Source organism: Patagioenas fasciata, chromosome 4, assembly GCF_037038585.1.
Source record: "Patagioenas fasciata isolate bPatFas1 chromosome 4, bPatFas1.hap1, whole genome shotgun sequence".
In the NCBI taxonomy this organism is placed as follows: domain Eukaryota; kingdom Metazoa; phylum Chordata; class Aves; order Columbiformes; family Columbidae; genus Patagioenas; species Patagioenas fasciata.
The window spans coordinates 12,410,501-12,432,293 of NC_092523.1; the positions used below are offsets into that span (position 1 = coordinate 12,410,501).

Below are 21,793 nucleotides of genomic sequence, written 5' to 3' on the forward strand. Positions count from 1 at the left end.
TCCCACAATACAGAGTCTTCCCAATGGACTATTTTTTGGGACTGCTTTCTCATCAAAAGACCATGAGTAGAAATGACATAGGTGATTTCATTTCAAATTATTTTTGGTCACTGTCCTTCAAGGACAGAATGTAATGCAAAGTGTGCAAAGTGAAGCAGAGGGAAAACAACCTGGACATTGAAGAGGAGAATGATTTCAAATAGTAACAAGATTTGTAAAACAAATGCATTGATGCTTATCTACATCAGGTCTAGAAGAGTAGTAATGGGATTTAGATGATTAGTGACGGGATATATAACTGCATTATTCAGTGTACTGCAGGAGCTGGAGCTCAATTGACATGGCTGAACTTACGTTGATAGGTGAGGAGAAGCCAGGGTACCGAATGCAGGGCAAACCCTTACCCTGCTCATCTGTGGGACCTGAGGGAACAGGCACGCTCTTCATTAAAATGGTTTTCATTATGTTTGTGGTGGCTCGTTGCGTTGGTTGTTCCTGATACAAGGGTGAGAGCTACAAACAGAAGTGCTTTCTTTTGCTCCTCCTTTCTCTTGGGACAGTGAGATGAAATATTTCATTCGTACATCAAGCTGTTATGTTTTTCACACCAGAGTTGTGAGGCTGGGTGAAAAAGACCCACGATGAGGCTGTGACAGCAGGAAGCTGAAATTAGAGTGAAATCAGAATGCATTTTTATCTTACATTTGCTAATCCTGAAGATTAGCATTTTGAAATGTGCTTTCTAACTGAGAAACAGTTTGTTTTAATCGATTCACTTCTAAATTAGGACTCAACTATTGGTGCTTGGAAGGCACTCAGAAAAGCACTCACTTGGACCATCTGTATTGAAAGAATGGGAGTATGAAGCTAAGTGTCATCATATGTTCACAAGTTCTGCCTGTCCCTGGTGCTTCTGACAGCAGCCTCATGTGCATGCTGAGCGAGTCAGAAACCGAGGAGACTCTATGGCAGCTCCACTGTGGCTCCCGGTGGTGCCAGTTAATATACACTTCAGAAAATGTAAGTCTAGATATTTCTCTTTTATTCTCAGTAAAACTTGTTAAGCACAGGTAAAAGTTGATATAAAAATGGTAAGTAACAATTATTATTAAAGATGTGTGCGAGTATAACACGACTACATTTAAACAACTTTCTGACTGTATTTAAAAGGCTTTACTGTAATGAGAAAGCTCTTTTTCACTTTCATTTTGGTAAACATGGGATCAAATGTCCAAATTAAATACATGTGAAAGCCGATAGGCACTTAGAGTGGGATACATCCTACCAGACTCAAGCCATGCACGGGAGAGGAGGTCCATAGTTGAGCTCATTCCCTGTAGACATCCTTTACAATCGGGGGATAGAAATCTGCTTCTCTAGGCTGTAATTAATCTGATCTGTTCTAGATGTCTATTTTAGGATGCCGACATTTCTCCATTGACTGTGCATTGAGCCTAGGGCAACTAGCTGAAATACAGATGACTACATTGTAAGAATTGGCATTTAGTCAGAGGAATGTCACCTCTAAATCTCAAGTGGTCTGCCTCCCCGCTTTCAACCCTATAAAATGAGTAATTCTTCTGAAGGAAAAGAATTTATTCAGGAGGCTTAAAACAAGATGATCATTCTTTGGATTTGTATAGATAGGTGGATTATTTGTGCTCTTAATTTAGGTTTACTCAGTGCTTACAAAAAAAGTCTGTCAGAACATCTTTGCATGACTACTTCAATGCTTTGAAAGCTCAAGAGGCTCAGTAAAAACATCCTTGAAAAGAGGCTGGACATGCAGGAATGATGACCGAGACAGAATCTTGGAGAGTAAGTTTTATGATATAAAATTGTTAGCTGTGTGTTTCTGATAAGTGCTGTATAATGTTAGATCTCTCTTTTATGGGAAATTTGCCATATTGGTATCATATAAGATCATTTGTATACTGAACATCAATTCATTCAGTTGTGAGACTTTTATTTAGACTGCTGTGCTCATTGCCTTACTAATTAAGATGTGTTTGGGTGTCTGAGGTTCTAAATCTTAAACAGGCAAACAATAATTAGTTTTATTATCTGTTTAAAGTTAAAAAGAAAAAAATATGTTGTCAAATCATAGAAAAACGTGTTCTGAAGACAGAAAAAGCAAAAAAACACCTGGTTGTGTAGTGGCTTGGGACTCATCAGTTGGAGCTACATGGGAAACTACAGCTAGAATTGTTGCTTGTGTCCTTAGAGAAGGTGCACTTTAGAGGCCATAATTTCTGGGAAGGGGGAGCATCTGGGTTTGACCAGTAATTTATTAATCCATTTAAACCCAATCCTACATATGAGTAATGTCAGGGATTTGGGATTTTGAAAGGAAGTCCAGGAAGAACCAGTGGCTTGTATTTATTACCAGAACATGATTTTTTTTTTATAAGTATACTTCAGATTTGGACAGGAAGCAGAGATATAGGTAATTACGAAATATAGCTTTCTTTAGCAGAAATCCATATATGAAGTATTGTATTGCATACTGATCTCCTTAAAGGCTATTTTAAAACAAACTTTTATTTGTTTTAGTTTTTATTATGTACTATATTATGTTACATATATATATATATATATACATATATATATATATATATATAATTCTCAGGTAGTTTAGTGGAGTGATCATTGCCATAGAATTTAGTGAGGAGATTTACATAGAGATGGCTGGAAATTACAAACATGCAACAGTACTCAAATGACTCCAGTAGGAAATGAACACCTATAAGAATAGGGTTTTGCCCATGAGACCCAGTCAAGCAAAGTTCTTTACACATGTGTATTTGCATTGAAGCCAATGGGAAAATTCAGAGACTTAAATATGTCTGTTAACGCACCAGAAGGTCAAATAAAGCTGCAGACCTAGAAGATGCAGAGAGCCTTGTGAAGCTCCTTTGTCCTGGGGTTAGCTTCATCTGTAACGCACACAGTGTACATAACCCATGTTCTGTATTCCTTTTCCTGTTGACATGTGTTTACTGGTGTCAGCCCTTGTCTGATATTTTGTTGCTCTTTAAGTCTTAAAAATAGTTCAAAGACTTCAAAATAGTTTCAGCTATTTTTAGAAATAATATAGTTCTTCATCACAGCTTCAGGCTGAATAATTGCTATCTGGCTACATCTTGCTTATATTACCTGTTGCAGGTGACCTCCCAGAAAGATTCATTATTGTTTGAAATGCGATGATTATTGCTGTATTGTTTTGCCTAACTATTTTTTGTTGAAGGAAAAAGAGAAGTTAAATATTCTTAAGAGCTGGAGAATTGGAGCATGTATTAGAAAGTACTATTCATAAACACATCACATTCAATCAAGTGTAGACCACCACAGGGTTGCTGTTTAGATTAGGCAAACATGCATTTACATGTTCTTTAAAAGGGCTTATGTTATGCTGAGCAGCTGGAGTTTACGTTAACATTCTGTATTAACCACGAAGGCAAGATAGAGCTAACTGAAAGCATCATACCTTGGTAGATATTTCTATGCTTCCCCCAAAACTGTATCTAGATCCCTAGCAAAACATCACAAGTTGCTACACGTGTTGGAAGAGATCTGCTGTAGATACACAGCCCTCTTTACCTTACTGTCCAGAGAACTGCTAATACCTCTTAAAGACCTTAAATGCAACAAAATTTAAAGGGCTGGGCAGGGATTAAGAATTTCAGTGCCAGGAACAACCTTCTGGAGATGCCTCCCTTTCACTGTTGCCCTTGGTTTGGAAGAAACTGGTTTGTACCTGCAACCATGTAGTATATAGGTGCTTATACCCCTTCACTTCACAAGGATATTAATAAATACTACTTTGGATAGGATTTCTTGTCTTAAAACTAATTTGCAACTGGTCTTCTCCACTAGGAAGTAGTGAAGTCTGACTTAATAATTTAGAATCATATAATCATAGAATCATTTCAGTTGGAAGAGAGCCTCAGGATCATTGAGTCCAACCATAATCTAACTCTAGCACTAAACCCTGTCCATAAGAACCTCATCTACACACCTTTCAAACACCTCCAGGGATGGTGACTCCACCACTTCCCTGGGCAGCCTGTTCCAGTGTCTGACAACCCATTCCATGAAGAATTTTTTCCTAATATCCAATCTAAACCACCCCTGGTGCAACCTGAGGCCTTTTCTTCTTGTCCTATCACTTGCTACTTGGGAAAAGAGACCAACCCCCCTCCATGCTCCAACCTCCTTTCAGGCAGTTGCAGACAGCGATAAGGTCTCCCCTCAGCCTCCTTTTCTCCAGGCTGAACAACCCAGCTCCCTCAGCCGCTCCTCATCACACTTGTGCTCCAGGCCCCTCACCAGCTTCGTTGCCCTCATCTACACTCTCTTTAGTACTTCAGTGTCCTTCTTATGATGAGGGGCCCAAAACCAAACACGGTATTCAAGGTGCAGCCTTAGTAAAGTGTAGTAAAGTGCACTGCAAGTGTAGTTCTGAAATAAAATATACACTGTTCAACAAGCCTACATCAACAGAGCACAGACACTCAGTTTCAAAAAGGTGGAAACATCAAAATTTTTTTTTTCCAAGCAGCTTCATTCGCTGACCATGAATATATTTGGGGAGAATTTGCCTCAGATTCTTATTTTCTTATTACATGACTAGCTGGTGCCCATCACTGCCTACCCTTCTGTCACAATTCCACTATCAATGCCTTATAGAATGTGTGTATGTATATATATATGTGTGTGTGTGCGTGTGTGTATAAATATATATATTCCAGGGGCTCCGCTTGGGTCAATGGAGGATGGCTGAGAGAAACTGTGCTGTGAAATGACTCTCAAATCTATGTCTACCCTGGTGCTGAGATTCCTGGGGAAAACATATCCCCTGGGTCTTTCCAGTGGACCTGATTCTTATCCTCTTAATTTAGGCAAGCTTGCCCACTTTTCATGAGTCCAGGATGGAGATGTGGGATTTTGCTAGAGTAGCTCTAAGTAGAGCTAGATAGTGCTTCCAGCTAATGAATTTTTAGAGCTTGAACTGTGGGATAGGAAAGACATACTTAAACTGTGTTGTGAACAGCTGATCTTATATATGAATGTATGTGTGTGTAATCTCTTGCATTAGCATTTCTGCATGCATCTATACTGTGTAACAGGCATTCATAGATGAGCAACTAGACATACAATATTGTATAGAACCCACTGCAGTGGAATTCTGACCACTTTCAGGAGAGAATTCTTCCTGTCAGTTCAGATACATGTCCATTTTCTCAGGCAGTGGAAGCACCAAAGCTTTTCACCTAGTACATCCCTTCCTTAAAGGGCATGGGTTGCTTTTGTTTGTTTGGGGATTTTTTTGTTTTTTGATATATTGCATTAATTTTCCATGCTGCTTGTGGATTCCAAAACCTTGCCAGGAAGTACTTTTAAAATTGCTGACTTCTCTTGGTTGTTACATGCCAGCACAAGTCAAAATATGTGCCAGCTTTTCTGCTAATAAATAGTTTTATTATAATAAGTTCATCTTACAGTGTAAGAATATTTATGTATTGTCTATTATTACTGCTTCTGAAAGGGCTGAATAATATAGTTGAAGCATACTTCTAGGAAAAAAGAGTGTAGCAAGAACTGTATTGTACTTGATTTCTTCTGGAGAACAATATCCTGAGAGTTAAAATACATCAAAAAATTAAATAAGCCCCCTTGAAATGAAAGACATGAATAACTGTGTTTATTCCTCCATTATAACATTTGCTTATCCAGTTTCAGTCTCTTCTGTTTAATTATCAGGTAGACGCACAGAGCAAAAAGTATAAAAAATAAAGGGTAGGTGTGTTGCCCACTGTTTTGTTTTTTTTTTTTTTGTTTTTGTTTTTTTTTTTTTTGTTTTTGTTTTTTTGTTTTTTTGTTTTTTTGTTTTTTTAAAGGAAAAAAAAAAAAAAGGGAAAAAAGTCTCTTTTGATATTGTATTTATTGACCTTAAGACAAGTTTCAGAAGGGAAAATAAACAAACTCCCTAATGTAAAACATGAAATACTACTGGGCTGTTTAATTCTCACAGAAATATTTAGAATGAACTTTACTACTCTTTGCATGGTTGCTTTGTAGTCCTTGAAGGCACAGAGCTGCATTATTATCAGAGCAGCTAATGCTTTTCACAGAGATGCAGGATAACACCCCTGCTAGGAATGCACAGCCCCAGGGAAGAGAAAGCTGAATGTGAGCCTACTTGCAGCTATTGCTTTCATTTGAAAATAACGATAACATTTAGGCTATCGGTGACATTGCCTCTGGTAATTTCAGCAATTCAGAGCACCTGAGTGTATTTCGCATCTAACACACAGAAGTATTTTGCGTATGTGTCTAATAAATTGCATTTGTTACAATATGATCTATGCAGCCCAAAATTTCTATGATGTCCGAGTCATACGTGCTCCAAGGAGCTGAATCTACTTGCTTCAGTAGGCCTCATACTGCATAATAAAAAAATCCTTATTCTTGCTTCCACATAGCTACTGAGCGCTGCACATAAACAAATGAAACCCCACAGGAACAGGGACTCTGCTCTGAGGAGCTTGGGGTGAGCTGCGCCTCCCCGCCACAGCCTGGGTGCCTGACCTGCGAGACAGATGTTTTCTCCCACCACTCGCCTCCCAGCAGCTGTCCTGCTTCCACCCACAGCAACATGAGGGAAGTCACGTATGTACACTTATATTTTGTGTGTGTGTATATATATGCATACATGTATATACACATACACATATATAGGGCTAGACCATGAGCAGAGGTCTCTTCCGATATTAATCACTGTGTGACACCTACACTAGAGGCTGTAGTTTCATGGTACCTTTAAATGTAGGGTGCTGCTAAAAGACACAATGCAGCTCTTGAGCCTGTTCCTTGCTCTAGCAGATGCTTCTGCAGGCACCAGGGGACCTGGCTCTGTGGCCTCCTCTGGTTCACCCCATGACCGAGAAATGCTCATGTTGGCCCAAAGAAAGGGATGAAAATGAGAGATCAGTGACAAGATCACTCACAGCAGCAGTCCAGACATATGTTAACTTAATTTTTTGTAAAATTACAGCTTGCAGGGAAGGCATTGGTAACTGGTTTCAGGAGAACATTCAACCTGGCCTAAGGATTCCAAGTTCTTTAGTCTGGAAAAAGCTAAATGGAAAGCACCCCGTGAGCATCTTGGAAGGGAAGCGAAGAGAACATCAACACGAGCTTCTTATTTGTGTTCAGTTGTACATGTCATCCTCTCACAGGGTATATTATTTATCAGATGCTAATCTAAAAAGAAGTAGATTAATACAGTTTGAATTTATACTCTTACGAATGTCAAAATTACCTTTTTCTGACTTTTCTGGATATATTACTTGGATTATATGTTCCTGCTAACATCTAAATAACTGCTACTACTTGACAAGAAGTATCAGCTATATTCCTTAAGAAACTGATTTCTTCCTACTTAAACAGCACTCTGCATGATGAGATCTAAATCATGAATGAGAAAGCCTTATTTCCTGTGAAAATTACATCATGTTATAAACTAACAAGAAAGAAGGGGAGGGTCTTAGAAAAAGATCTCTTACTTGAAACTCTGTGCAGGCTTCTTGACTGGTAAACCTCTCAAACCCTACTTGACAAAGAGCTCTGGCATATCCTTCATGGCCAACTGAAGTTAATACTATGCGTGCATGTCTGAACTACTTGTGATACAGCTGCTGACCTGCTGTGGCGTTTCAATACTAACCAAAAATAGGGATCTTTTGCATTAACATGACTCTTTCAGTGGCTCATCAGCTGAAAGAAGGCCAGTGCAGCTTTCATGCATGGGGAAGTGGGGGAGCGATACCCTTGGCAACTGTGCCAGGGTACATCCAAGCCATAAGAGACCCATGTCATTCTTTTGAGATAAGCTGATTTCAAAGGGCCTGGGTAGTGTCTCATTGTGTAACTATTCTGCCTCTTTTTCCTCCTGCCTGAACTTTTGTAACAATTCCGGACAGACAGAAAGGAGCCTACAACCTATTATCTCCACTCTGTAATTAGGCTTTGTCATATTTCTACTTCTTTATGACCTACTGATTTGTCATGTTAGCAAAGCAGTGTTTCCTCAATATAACCTTTTTTTATCATGAAAGGATCAGGTCGACTGGGCTAGGTATATATTGTCACTGTTAATACTTTGGACAGACACAGGCTGTTTCTCTTATTTAAATGATGTGCAGTAATATTAGGAGGTGATAGATTATGTTGTGTTCTTTCCTCCGGTGCTGAGACTATTACTCAAACATGGTTTAAGCAGAAAAGTAGTAAGTCCAGGCTGAAGGCTGTTCCTGGACTTTTAAGCACCTCATTTATGTAATCCAATTGCAATCCACCCTCTTTCTACCATTCTACTTTTCATAAACTGACTTTTATAACATGGAGGAGGAGTTAGCAGGTCTTCTCCAAAATCTTGGCATATGGGAAGGAATCTCTTAATCTGGAGCAAAGCAGTTTCTTCAGATAGTTATGAGCTAGTCTGTTTGTAGCTCTCTTGTTGTCTTGTTTCATGCCCAGATGACAAAAAGATTTATTATTCTAGGCAATTATGATGAATTTTCCCCGCTGAGTTTTTATCTTTGGTATGGTGAATTTGGTGATGAAACTCTGGAGGCTTTTTTTCTTGTTGCTTATGCAGAGGGTGAAGGCCAGTATCACTATAAAATGTCATCCTCTCCCCTCCCCTCCATGTTTTAAGTAATGGAAGCAATTTGAGGTAAAAGTAAGTGGTATCTTTTATTTTGTTGCATTAGCTATAGCAAGAATAAAACAGCTGTGTGCACTGCAAGGTTTGTAGATGTGACATCCATCTCTTGGCCAAAGTCTGAGGACTGATATCATGCCTTTGCCAGAAAAATGGGCAGCCATTTTACTAGGAGTGTTGTTTGGAATAGCTGTGAAATAATCCCCCGGTCCCAAATAACCTAGAGAAGGCCTCAGCTGGAGCAGTGTGTAATGTGTGGCACTGAACATGAGGGACAATATGGGCCATTGGAGATACTTCAGAAGAAAGCAACAGGAATAATCAGAGGCCTGGAAGATGCAAGCTATGAAAGTCTGGCATTAGCTGAGAAAATTGAGGAGAGACATGGTAATAGTCTTCAAATGTGTTAAGGCTGCTACAAAAAGAGAGGGAACGTGTTTCCCATGTCTTCTGTGGACAGAACCAGAAAAAAAGGGCTTAAACCTCAGTAAAGGAGATGGATAGTGCACATTATAAACACTCTTTGTTATGTTAACAATGGCTACAGATTGGATTTCATGCCCCCAAATGTCAAAGGTTGGGCTGATTTCCATCAGGAGTGAGATGGGTCTAGCTGATCTCACCTTGGATAAGAATGATGAACAGCATCATCCCCTCACTGTTTCTTTCAGTCATAGCCTTTGACTGAACAAGAACTATTTATGTTGTGTGTGTTCTCATGTTTTGCAGCCCTCTTCCACCTAAAAGACCAAATTTTGCTCTGTTTTTTAAGTAATAACTTTCCTCAGGCTAATGTTTATTGATATCTTAACAAAGTAAACTTAAAGATAGTAAAGAACATTCTTCATGGGAGTATCTTGGATTTCCAGACTACTCTCTTCAGACAATGACCTGCCACCTTCTGTTTCTCCATCTTAAATAGTATATGATGGTAATACAGTAACTAGCTAATGTAAAATGTTTTTGACATCTTGGAGAGAGCTTTAAGCTTTACCTTCATGTCCTTCATTCTGTCTTCTCATATCACAGTTTCATATTCACCCAATTCTTTTCTATATAATTTTCTATTTGGAATTATTCTGTGTGGTTTTTTTTTCTTCTTTTATTGTGTTGAAATCAAATTCTGCAATTCTTAGCAAAACTATGATGGACTTTTCACCTTTGATAGCAGTTGGAGGATTAGTTGCTTTGTCACCTTTTCTTGACACCAATCTTCCCTTTCTCCCCCTCCCATTTGCCTCTGAAATGGGCAGAAACTGGAGAAAAACACCTGATAAAGCTGCTGTCAGGCTGGGACTCACTGTCCCCCTCTCTGTTTTTAGTGGCTGGCATTTCTCACTCCCTGATAAGAGTACATGACTGTACTGAGTCAGCCCATCACTCGTCCTTATGAGATGCAGCCTCTGAGGTATACAGCTTGAACAGACAGTCTGCTCAGAGTAACATAGAGGTTTATGATTATTAAGGCCTTAACATTTTAGGAGGAAAATATCCACCAGAGTATTTGAAGAGATGAATGGTGGAGAAGCCCTGACCGAGGGGACATCTCGTTCTGATGTTATGGTCTGTCCTTCCTTCCCCCTGCCTCATTTGTCTCATGCTGCTTTGTCTGATTGCTGATGCTTTAGAACAAAAAAAAAAGGTTTTATTTGAAGTATTGTGGAAACACCATTTCTAAGAAAACATGATCAGCAATTTTCCAGCTTTCTTCTTCAGCTATCCTGTTAGAATACAGCACTGATATCTGTGGTTTTGCTGCTCTGGTGTAACATGAAAACTTTCAGTGTCTTTTATGGTTCAATTACTTTTGGCAGACTTTGATTCTCCATGTTAGACCCACACACTTGTCTAAACATAACTGACTTCAAGCTGTGTTAAATATGATCACTTAGCTACAAAAACAAAAAACAGAGATAATGACTAAGGTTAAGATTACACTTTTTATAAACATTTTTGGGCTGAAAATGATTTGGAGTGGCAATCACACCCTGCTCACAAGTATTTTCCCCTTTTGGTACTTTAGATCTTGCATCTTGTCACTTTTGTCATCCTCCTAGTCTTTGGTAAAAGCGAGTTTTTCCTACTCTGAACCCCACAGAAATAGATCCTGCCTCAATAGAGTTAAAAAACACATGGAGATGCATGACAAGAGGAAATAAAAAGCAAAAGCTGAAATATGACACCACCACTCCTGAGGGATAGGAATACTGAATATTAAGTGAAATCCTGAAGTTCCTTTTGCTGCTGCCTAAAAACAGCTTCATACAAGTGTTGAGCATTAAAACCAAAAAATGTTATGGAAGGGACACAATCAGCAAACCAATTTGAATAATACATTTGCTTTATGTTGATATTTGACAGTAAATGTTCTGTGGTATGAGTGAAATAAGAAAAAAAGAAATAAGAACTAATTTAAAAAATCAGCGTGCAGGCAAAAAAAACTTCACAAACATAAGTTACGGGACAGAAGAGATCACAGTTTTTATTTTTAAAGAGATTCTTGGGATATTTGTTAAAAACACTTCCCTTTCACACAGTCCCCCAAAGCAACGGATCACTTTGTTTGAAAGTTTGAAAATCAATGGATCATCTTTGTTTGAAAGTTTAAAAAATTACCCAAAACAAAGAAAAACAAAACAAAAGCCACTAAACAAGAACTCTTCGCTTCTTTGAAAACTGACACTAAAAGCAGGGAAATGTTTTTCCTTACAAATGAAGTCAAAAGAGCTTCATCACTCACCCAGCACTGCCCAAACTTGAACTCTCTAAAAGATGCTTCCTGAAATTCAGAAAACCCGGTTGCAAATTACATGGACATCACAAGCTGTAATAAAGAATTTAACTTGCTTTATATCTGTCTTTGTAGTTCCAGCCTTTAGACAAAAAAAAATAACTGTGCCAAACAATAACATTAAGCCTTGTGTTACCTCCCATTAAGCTGCAGCTCTGGGACTGCTTAGACTCTGGGAAGTACTGGTGGACATGAATTAGCTGCTGACTTCACTTCTGCAGACTTCTCTCTTGCACTTCCCCAGGTGTGAAGTTGTCTCATTCACTTCCCAAACACTCTTTAAAACCTCTGAATGGAGCTTGGCACTGCTTTCAGTACAGGCAAGCAGGTTGGCGTGAGCAGATAAGCCGATAGCTGAGTGGGTTGTTGATGGGGGCTTCTCTTCTTGCTGCTTCCCAGTGAGGATAGGGGCCAAGCTACAGACAAGGTGCTACTCTTCTCGTGCATTCCCAGAATTTCCTATATGTAGACACTGTAAACCTAGGGAGATATGCTCCCAGAAGGTCTTGCAAAACCCATCTGGAAAGGCAAGAGGTTTCTTATGTATACTTGATAGCCCTCCCACACCTGAATCAGGTTAGTCCCTTGAGCAGTAAGGCAGATGTTCTTGCAGCAGAAGACACACTTTAGCAGATACGTAAGTATGAGTTTCACGATGACTGGTTGATTATATGGAAGGCATTAACCACTGAACAGCCTCTAAAGATTTGTTTAAACTATAAAAATCATGAAACCTTCACTGAATGGTTCTGAGTAAGAATAAAGAAAAAATACTTGAGGATCCTTTCTAGCTGTTTGTACAACCTGGGTATAAATTCAACAGTAAGTTATATTACTCTTTTCTCAAAGGATAAAAATACTCCAAATTTCATGGAAATATTGCTGAATGTTTGAGAAGTCCAAAGGGTCATTTTCTCTGTGATCTAATTTGCTCTCTTGATGAAGAAGAAAACTTGTGGTTAATATTACTAGAGAAAGTACACACTTTTATTGATGGCACTGCTTCAGTTTACTTGGTTTTGGATGACTGAATTTACTTAGGGAAAATCCAGATGCAGATGATTAGATGAAAGGGAAAACTACCAAAACCAATAAGATGAGACTAAATCTGCGGAGCCACCATAGTATATCTGCGTATCTGGATCGCTATTTTCTCATAATGAGTAACAGGACCCGGAAACCCTTTAACATATGTTACATTCACAGTGAATCAACCCACGGTTTTACTCATATCCTTTTTATACTTTTATAAAAGAAAATTTGGATCTGGTTCCAGCACTTTAGAAATGTTTTATGGCAACTGAGTCAAAGAATTTGGCAGGTTTTGCAGTTTGGAAGGCCACTGGAATGTTTTGCAAAAGCCCTGCTAATGTCTTAGTAATAATGAGGTAAGAGTAATAAATCTTTCTGCGTTGCAAAACGTAGAATTGTTTCTAATTTTTATTTGAATATTTAGAGACTATTCACTCTCTAGGAGGTTCCTGTAGTTTTTCCTTCTCTTTCGAATGATAGATGCTGTGTAAGGTAATACTAGCGGGTCCATGGGAAGACTTCTTACTTTTTCTTATATTTACATGCAGATGAATGATTTGGTTTGATTCAGCAGAGGTGTTTTGTTAATATCTATGTTTAGAAAAGTTTGTTTAAAAATGATTGAAAAAAATTGTGGTCTCTTTACGTAGAAAATTAGAAAAAATAATGATAAATATGTACTGGTTTTCTAATCCCAAGCTTAATTTTTCAGGGAAGCTACTGAGAGACAGTGTAGCATAGAGTTTGTATGTTTAATATAGGGTCAAGAAGGTACATGGAAATTGTGGGAGTATAATAACATCAAAAAAATCTCACCACTCTTCCTTAAATATTTAAATGTCAATGTGAACCACCATGCCCAAACATTTAATGTGGCCTGCATGATTTTGGCATAAATAACATGATGTTTTTCCTATTAAGTTTGCTCCCCAGCTTTTTTTTGGTATGTGTGTTTTTTGGCAGTATTAACAATTCCCGACAAGCAGAATCTGTCACTGATGCTGCACTTTTCCGGAAGTGCTGAGATGGGGAATGAAAGAACATACAAATGCAAAGGAACTGGTTTCTTGCTGTTACTGTATTGTGCTAAAGATTTTAGGAGTATAGCTGGATCTTCTTATATACAGGAGTAAATGCATCAATGTTGACAAAATACATGTTTAAATTCAATGTGTTAAAAGCGTTGCTTTATTTACTCCATGATACCAGCACAAGCGGCGCATGAGAGTCTATTTGTATAGAAGCTGTTGGGTAATTTAATATCTGTAAAAGCTATATTATGAGTAGGTTGTCTGGTTTCCTTTCTGAGACGCAAACTATGTTAAGTGATGTTGATGTGATGCTTCAAAGGGGCATGTTGCAGTCTGACCACTTCTGTCACTTTAATCAGAGGACTTCAACGTATTGCAACACGCGTGAAAAGAAGGTGGCAATGAGTTAGGGTTTTCAGAAACCTTAAAAATGTAAATATAGGCTGTACTGGGAGACTCTGAAGAACCTGAGACTAAAATGTTGCAATTGAAATTTCCAGCCTCCTCTATCTGGTCACTGAAACCACTGGTTTCTGATTTATGCAGGAATAAATCTTGAAAACCACCATGAACATCACAGCGTTATTCCATCTTTACATCAGCTTAAGCAGAGCCGGAGTTACACTGAATGCTTGTCTCATACCCTCCCTGAAGGCCACCCCTTAGCTAGCAGTAGAGAAATGATCCTTTTTTGCCTCTGTTAGACCTTGAGACTCAAGAAAAACTTTGAGATTTTGATTTCCTTGTTACCTGGTATCTGTCTGATACATATGCCACTGGGACATGTGCAAGATGTCTTTCGGGCTTAATATACCTTCTTGTATTCTACCATAATTAAAATATTCTTGTGGCATTCTGGTGCACAGAGCAATGTCCACTCTGCCGGGGACAGTGAAGGCAGGCACAGGGGCTTGTGTTTCATAAGCAACAACTGTGCATGAACACAACTATGCAATAAGGAGTGGTTTCTCCTTTATGGTGCTTAGAATTAACAGAACTTTAGGGAAAACCAATACTTGTTCAGCATATTCATATTTTGTCATAAGTTGTTAACTCCTTTAGTCCAGTTATGATAATAATTGATTAATTTACCACTTTTTTGTACTCTTCTGTGTCTTCACACAGTATATTTATTTGCAGGATAGGAAGCACGTTATCACTGGAGCATTAAAATGGGAATAGGTCCAGTAATAGCAACAGACTTTCATAAATTTGAAACAGGTAAGTTAGGGAAAAGAGAAGAGCAAGCAGTCTTAGAGTAAACTTTGGTGTTTAAGGAAAGCTGTATTTACTTCAAAACCTAGAATTTAAAGTATATAATAGTAGAACATCATCTCTTTGTCTTTGTTGTATTTTTAGTTTTGATTACTCCCTTCTTGGTGTCATATAACCTGCAGTTATTTTAACTAGCACTCATATCAAAAACAATCTCTACAGGTTTTCATTCTTGACATTGGTGTTTACCGAATACTACTTTTTCTGTTAAAACCGTTTACTCATAAATTATTTACTTGTATCAAAACAGAATGAGAAATAGTCTGTGTACTTCTTCAGTAGATGCTCAAGAACATGAAAGGAAAGCCGAACTACACAGCCACCACTAGAAACTGTTATAATTATTATCCTGTGTTACAGTTTGCTGTTACTGAATATATTTTTGATTGGCAGCCAAGACTTTCCTGGACTTTTAAGATTTGAAAATTGAGTCAGGCATGTCATTTTGAAGATTATAGTCAAAATTTGGAATAACATTACAGTTTTATGTGTGTTTGACATCATGGCAATTCTAATTTTTAGACTAATCTTTAAACCAGTAAGTCTGTTATTTAGTTCAGACAGTTGCCAAATAAATGGTTTCTGCCAGCCTGAGAATTTTTTCATTTTTTTCTGTCTGAATACAAAGAATATCCAGTTAGTGTTCATTCAAAGGTACTCAGCCAGTAATTGGATATGTAGGCTTGTTCATCTTCAGTTTATTAGTTGAAATCCAGCCAACCTCAAAGTCATTAATGTGGCTGAGGCTGTTTGCAGCTAGTGTGAAATGAGCTGGAAGTCTCATCCAGTTGCTGATAGGCATCTGTAGTAAAATGCTTTTGTTGCAAATGCTGCACCAAATGTATTTCTGGTGGGTATGATTAAATACATAAATAACAAAATAATGCAACTTCTGAGGGTATGAAGTTTTTTACCTAGAAAAAATTTTTCTCTGTATTATGTCTAAGGCCTGTTGATGAAGCATGCCCTGGAGTGTTCCATTATGTTATCATGCTATACCTGCTGGGCTTTTTAGAAAGACAACTTCAGTTTTCAAAACTGAGATATATTTCTGACACAGTAGAATTACCCTCCCTGTAATTACAGTGTCTGAGTGTAACCTTGAGATTAATGTAACCTTGATCCAGAATAGAAAGGCTATAAGGACTTTCTCCTAACTCTAAAATAAATACTACAGGCAGATGAGATTATAGGTGGAAAAACCAACCTGAGCACCCAATCATGCAAGTAGTGGTACTGTCTCCTTAACTGTCATAAAACCTCAGCTAATTTCACCCTATTTTGTGTTGTGGTTTTTTTTTTTTTGTATCAGCGTAATGAAAATAGTAAAATATTGTCAATATGCTATAACTGTCAGCAAATATTACTGAAGCCTGTGGCTCTTTATCAAAAGGTTTGTTCTGAGGACATGAGCCTTCTGCAGAAGGATTGCTATGTGTAACTCACAGCCCATCAGTGGCACACAGTTAAATGAACTCAAACAGATGAAACTGAAAAAAACCTCACAAATTTGCCGTTGTAGTTGCAAAAATGTAGAATCAATCGTCTTTTGAAGTTTAAACCAATTAACAGGATGGGATCTTTTACAGCCATAGATGGTAGAAGGAAGAATTGATTTACAAACTGGATATGTCTTTCATTCAACTTACAGAGAAATTTTTACATACAGATACAGTGCAATAGCAGTGATGTAGAGACAGTGTAGGCTGCTTTCCTGCCAGAGTAGGTACCAGTCCTCTGAGGACCCTAGAGAAGGGTTTAATCTCTGAGTAACTGAGTCCAGAAGGAGCATGTGCTGAAACAGACAGTCCCACAAATTCAGATAATTATCCATGTGTAATGTACTTTGCTTAGGACCTTGTAGTAGCAAACCTTAACAGAGAGTAAAGATAAAAGTCCCCCAGCTGTTCTCCACCCTCCAGCAATTCTCCCCAAAACCATCTAAGGTCTAATCACCTTTCTAACTCTAAACCATGTTTTTCTCTTTTAGAAATCTGTTTGTTTCTTTTTCCTTAACTACTTCACCAACACAAAAAAGCAAGCACTGGCTCTGCAGCATGAAGAGCAGTTTGAAGGCATGGTTTTGTCTGTGGACACACGGACAGAGCACTCAGAGGGGTTGGTAGGAGGGAGGCTCAGACCCTGGCAGAGTTGTTTTGTGCTTCATGAGATGCAATCTGTACCTAGAACAGGCTTGTAGTTTCCAACAGGCAGTGGCCTGATATAAAACTGCTAGCAGGAAATATTTAATAAACAATTAGAAATCAGTTCCATGAAGGCAGCTCTTAATTTCTGTATCTCCATGTTAGCAAAACATTCTCTTAAAATAAGAGTGACCTGCTGAACTGCTTCTGGCATAAGATTTAACTGCCCTCTGCTGTAAATTATCTAACAAAATTTGGGACAGTGCAATCAAACAAAGACTAGAGGAAGGCATTTTTTAAATATAAATGGGTTTTGTGATTAAACCTGACTATTGAAAGATTATGTTCTTGACTTCAGGGTAAGACATTAGCAAGCATAAGAAAAAGAAGTTGGAAATTGAGTAGCTGCAGAACCATAGTAGAATTAAAGCCGGCAGGCCTGAAGATTACAGCACCTGACTGGATTGCTTTACCAGTGACTTGGTTGGATTCGTAATGCATGCACCAGATCTAACAGTGGTGCAGCTGTAGGCTGAGATGGGTCTTACTCAAGGAAAAGGAATCCTTCCTTTTGCACTTAATCGAGGCACCCCACAACTGCCCAGCCCCGTCCTTGATGCAGAGAAAAGGCAGAAACCCACAGTAGAAAGCGGGGACCAGGGCAAGTCCACCTTCTCCCAGCATTGAGCAATCAATCTGGAGTAGGAGCAACAAGGAATTGCATTTCTAGCTAGATATGACATAGGAAGATGACTCAAGTTAAGTTTTGGGTTTGCTATAGGTTCTGCAGATCTGTTCAGAGTGACATTTCCCACATGCCTGAAAGAGAAGACTTTTGAGGACTACATCTTTTATTATAGTTGTCTTTTTGATGTGATGGGGCTTCTTTTTTTTTTTTTACATTAAACCATATAAAAATATTACATTATGTTATTGGTGCTAATACTGTGTCCAAATTAATGTTTTTATTTTATTTAGGAAATATTCCAAGCCAAAGGCAAAATGCCCAAATTAGCTTAAAAAATATAACCAAAAGAAAAAATTGTCCCCTGGACAAAGCCCAGCTCTGGGAACAAAGAGAATTAGATTTTCTTCCTAACTGGCACCAGCTCCTGCGCAGCATTTGGCAGATTACTTAGGTCAGACTTTAGCTGTAGTGTTTATGATTAAGTGGAGAGGCTCTGGTTTCCAAACATGTTAATATATAATGATATTTTAAATGATATTAGGGGGCAGTTATTAAAAGTACTGAAAACTTTGAGTATTTGAGGAATTTCAAAATGAGTCAATGAGATTAATTTTTGAAAAAGACATATAGAGTAGTGATGTAAAGCCACAGACTTCACTATCTTTCTATTTACAAAATTACATAAAAATATTGTAATGCCAAAAATTCATAGGCATTTGTAAAGAATTAATTGCATTCCAGTTAAAAAGGCACAAACCAGCCAAAAATAATACCAGAATGTTCATTTTTTACCCTCCAAAAATAACTAACTGCTGTTCACTATAAACACTACAATTAGGGAAGCAGTGCAAGTTACAAAATCTTTTATTTACTTTGTTTTGAAGCACCGTTGAAATTGATTTCTGCTTCAGAACACAAGAAGTTTCTTACAACAGATTATTTTAATTTGCTTATTATGAATCTGTCTCATAGCATACTCATTCTTCTGGGATCCGACTGGAAGCTGCCTAGGCAGAAAGTTCATTTTTCCTGAAAAGTCACATTTCCTTCTGGATGTGAGTAATAAAGTGTTTTTGATTATTTAGTAAATTCTTTTTTTTTTTTTTTTAACTAAATAAAAGATCTCTCCAAATACACAAGGCTGCCAAGAAGTGGATATTTGCTGGTAACCTACATGGTAAGTTTCCAGAGCATCTTTAACTAATATTTAATGCTATATCATTCTGAGGTGAAATATGTTCTTGGGCCTTGAAAGCATGAAGAAATGACTGTGGAGCACTGGTTATAAGCGAGGGGGCCTTCTCACTCTCTCTTGGTACCTCGGCTTGGTCAGACCTTATATTTTAGCTTGATAAAGGACTTCTGAACAGGTCTTTGGTTCTCACTGCCTCACGTGATCCTGCCTTTTATGCTTGGCATGTTGCAAATCTCTCCTCTTGGTGTGTCAACTTCTCATGTGCTAGAGGAGAAAAAGTAGACATAGGCTAGGAAACACAAAAGGTCATCAGCTCCTCATCACAACATGCAATTCCTGCTCAGGAAACCGTCATCTAACCCCTCACAGCCTCCTCCTCCTTGTATGCCAAGACATTGCCATCAGAGTGTGAGGTGTGAGGCTGAATTCAAATGATTCTGAAGCTCCTGAAGACCCTTGGCTGTGATCTGATACTTTTGTGTTTATATGTAGCTGTCTTCACTGGAGGATCTCACAACTGCTCAGTTAGCAGGAATGTGATGTTACAAGTTGGGAAACAGTATTTCTGGGATGAGGCTCCTTCCATCACTCTTGCCACAGTGGAGCTGGTGGCTGTCACAAGTGCTTCAGCATCTCTTTTTTGTGAAGGGCATTGGCTGAATGGCTGCACTCCACCAGGTTGATACATAAATGTTTGTCAAAATGACACTTTACCTGCTTTAATGTACCAAAATCCTACTACAGAGGAGACTTCTGTTTTCATGAACACAACATATTCTTTTAAAATGCCAAAATAAATAGGGGGTAGGAGACAGGGATGAAAAAGAGCTAAATGAGGATTTTCTGCTGAGTGAATGTTTGGGTTGTAAACTCTATAGGGGTTTGAACTGAATCCACACTGGTGTTCCGAGGTGAGTGATCTCACTACCGATGTCCAGTTATAAATAAAGTTTTGCAAAGAGAACAAATAAAGTTTTGCAAAGAGAGATAAGGCTGCAGCCTGGCCAAAGCCAAAAGGCAGCAAAGAGGCTCATTAAGAGGTGCGGAATCTGTTAGAGAACACAAAGAACTAATGCCCTTAGAAAACAACTGCAAATTAGAAAAAAATTGCCTAGAATTAAGTAAAACACCGAATAACAAACAAATAATCTATGACCCAGACAATTTCTTCCACTTATCTTCCCCCTTGACTTCTCTGCAGATTCACTGGCACCAGGGCATTCTCCCAGTATAGGTGCCATAGAAAATTAAGGCAGAAGTAGGAACAATTAGTGATGATGGAATCAAATATTGCTTAGATGCTCTCTAAGCAAGTGCAAAACTTTCCTCCTATCTGCCCTCACCTGAGTCCACTGTTACCAGAGATCTACCTCATCTAACAAATGCACAGAGAGAGGGCGCCTCACCCCATCTGTATGGTGATCTTGGCATAACCTGCCCTTCTGAGAGTTTCTTAACCCCTGAGGATAAATAACCCTATTTGGTCTTTGTCATAGCCAGCAATCCAGAGTTATTAGCAAAAAAATATGTATTCTCTGCATGCTTGTTGATATTTCATATTCATGCATTTCATGTGAAAATTTTGTATAGTTTGCTTATATCTTTGTTGTCTTTCAGTTTTACTATTTTCTTGCTGTTACATCGTTAAGAGTAAATGGAATCCCAGTGTCCTGTTTTACATAATTACTACACTTTTTCCTTTCCTAAGGAAAATGGATTATGTCTTTGGTTTTCTATGAGGCAAATCTGCCTGATCTTTTAAGCATTTTAATCATCTATACATGGGCTCTGTGAGCAGTATGTAGCATTATAAAAATTAGTGTTATTTCTGTCCCACTGTTGATACATTCCCTGTTCTGTTGCCGGTACGTGAAGTAGATGTGTTCACTGAATGTTCCTTTTTGTCATGTGGGATGGAGAGCAGAATCAAGATGACAGGAAGAGACTGGGGAGGTGCCATGTGGCACGTAGGGAGGTGCTGGAGTGTCATGGGGACATGGCGCGCTCTCCTCCAAGTGTTCCACGCTGAGGAGGAGCAGGAGGGCACAATGGGAGAGGGAGGGCCACAGCCCAGCAGAGCTGGTGGGAATGGGCATTTCTTGGTTTTCCATCAACTGGTTTGTGAATGATGGGAACAACCTTTCCCAGCAGCATCAGGCAAGGCCACAGTTAAGGCACCCTGTGTGAAAATGCCATACAGAGAGCAGCGTTTCAGAGCTTCTTCCTAAACTTTCTTCCCAATTTTCCCCTTGCCAGACTTTGCATTTTTCAGGTTTCTACCATCTGTATTGTCTCAGTCTTTTTCCTTGGTTTGTTTTTACTCTCCTTAAAGTTCTTATGTTACTTAGCTTCACATTGTTTACTTTTAGGTGGGAAAGGCTTGAAGCTATATATTTATTTGTTCATTTGGAAAAACCTCACAATTCCTTAGACCACCTAGAAGATTAAACCCTGCTAGTGTACCTATGACCCTTTGTGTGGCCTTTACTCAAAGGAATATACTGTAAATGAGGATAAATAGCAACTTATTTCTTTCTAGTTCAGGGAAGGTTAGAAATGACGGAACCAATAAGATAGATACATTTGGCTGCTTGTTGGCAGACCTCTGAGATCATACTCTGGTTAGCTACATCTGCAGCACTTCTTGTCATGCTTTCAGGTTTACATGGTTGCAAAAAAATTCAACTGTTAGATGGTATATGCAAGAATTAATATCTTGCTTTCATATGTGTCCTAAAACTATGATATAAGGATCCCTAACTCAAACGTAGTGTCTTTCTTTAGCAGATATAAAGGCTCAAAACAAAAGAAATTAGAACCTGCTACACCACTTGGACACCCACAAGTCTATAGGCCCAGTTGGGATACACCCAAGGGTGCTGAGGGAGCTTGCAGAGGTGATCACTGAG

At 38.5% G+C, this 21,793-nt stretch overlaps 1 protein-coding gene across 2 annotated transcripts in view; it reads left to right on the forward strand.

The window, feature by feature from the left end:
- The window catches only part of AFAP1 (actin filament associated protein 1), a 120,346-nt gene that overhangs the window by 12,548 nt on the left and 86,005 nt on the right, over nucleotides 1–21,793 (forward strand). The window contains exon 1 of one of the 2 annotated variants that reach the window (XM_065836085.2): nucleotides 6,652–6,672. The exons of the other annotated variant lie outside the window; for it this stretch is intronic. The gene's annotated coding sequence lies outside the window, so the exon portion shown is untranslated. Of the gene's footprint in view, nucleotides 1–6,651; nucleotides 6,673–21,793 lie in introns of those variants that run through there. 2 annotated transcript variants of the gene reach the window in all.